Below are 1,566 nucleotides of genomic sequence, written 5' to 3' on the forward strand. Positions count from 1 at the left end.
TGATAGAACTCTGCACTAAACCCATCTGGTCCTGGGAGAACTCTGCACTAAACCCATCTGGTCCTGAGAATTTATTTCTTAAGTTAATGACTAGTATGGATTTATTATTCCATTTTAAAGTGGGCATACTATTTTAAAGGATTAATGAAGACCCAGAATACCAGAAAGGAATATCTCTATTTCTACATGAAACAATCCATCCCTGATATGAAACTACATACCTAATGTTATTTGCCACTACCTTGTCCTTAGATTTCCCTCAGGGCTGTGCAATTCTAGGTTGCAATAATTTCCAACCAAATTAAGCCCATATAAAAATTACACAATCCAGTTATTACATCTATAATTTGTATGCCTAGATTGGGCAAATCCAGTACTATACAAATGTATTCCCCAGCTTTTAGACCCATTGCTATTTGCAGTTTCTCCTGGCCATAGGTTCTTATCCATATTTACCTCTTCCTCCTCCTCCTCCTCCTCCTCCTCTCCCTCTTCCTCCTCCTCCTTCAGTTTTCGCCTTCCCTTCTCCTCCCCCTCTAGTTGCCCCACACTCAAAGGCCTCTCATCCCACCTTTCCCCTCCAGTGTCCAATCACAGGCTCTAGCCTTTATTGACCAGATAAAATGGGAATGGGGTGCACATAAGATCACTTTAGTTCATGATCAATTGTTTGTTTGGGGCAACCACTATTAAGGAAGCAGAATAAACTGCAACAGGACAGCCCACAATGTATGTACATCACAAGCATTTTGTTGAAATGAATTATAAGTTTAATATTGTCAAGGCTAACTTTAAAAACTGTGAAGCAGACTTTAGTTTTACAAAAGTGTTTGTCTAGTTTCTGAAGTATTTTTAAGACTAGGCAGTAAAATACTAACAGAAATTCTAGAGTTCTGTGAGTTGTATCCTGGGAATTCTGTACTTTTGGGAGTTGGCTAATATCCTCTTATTAGTGAGCACATAATAATATTTTCTAGTTCCATTCACTTGCCTGCAAAATTCATGATGTCTTCAGTCTTAATAGCTGAGTAGTATTCCACTGAGTAAATAAATCACACTGTTTTTGTTTTTGTTTTTGTTTGTTTGTTTGTTTGTTTGTTTGAGACAGGGTTTCTTGGTGTAGCCCTGGCTGTCATGGAACTCACTCTGTAGACCAGGCTGGCCTCGAACTCAGAAATTTACTTGCCTCTGCCTCCCAAGTGCTGGGATTAAAGGCAAGCGCCACCACACCCAACTTAAACCACACTTTATGTATCCATTCTTCAGTGTGGGGCATCTAGGTTGTTTCCAGCTTCTGGCTATCACAAATAAGGCTGCTATGAGCATAGTAGAACATGTGCTCCTGAGTCATGGTGGAGCATCTTTTGGGTATATGCCCAAGAGTGGTATGTCTATTTCCAGCTTTCTGAGGAACCTCCAGATTAATTTCCAGAGTGGTTTTATCAGCTTGCAATCACACCAGCAATAAAGGAGTGTTCCATTTTCTCCACATGGTTGCCAGTAAGTGCTGTCACCTGAGATTTTGATCATAGCCATTCTGATTGGTGTAAGGTAGAACTCAGGGTC

This window comes from Mus caroli, chromosome 3 (assembly GCF_900094665.2).
Source record: "Mus caroli chromosome 3, CAROLI_EIJ_v1.1, whole genome shotgun sequence".
NCBI lineage: Eukaryota > Metazoa > Chordata > Mammalia > Rodentia > Muridae > Mus > Mus caroli.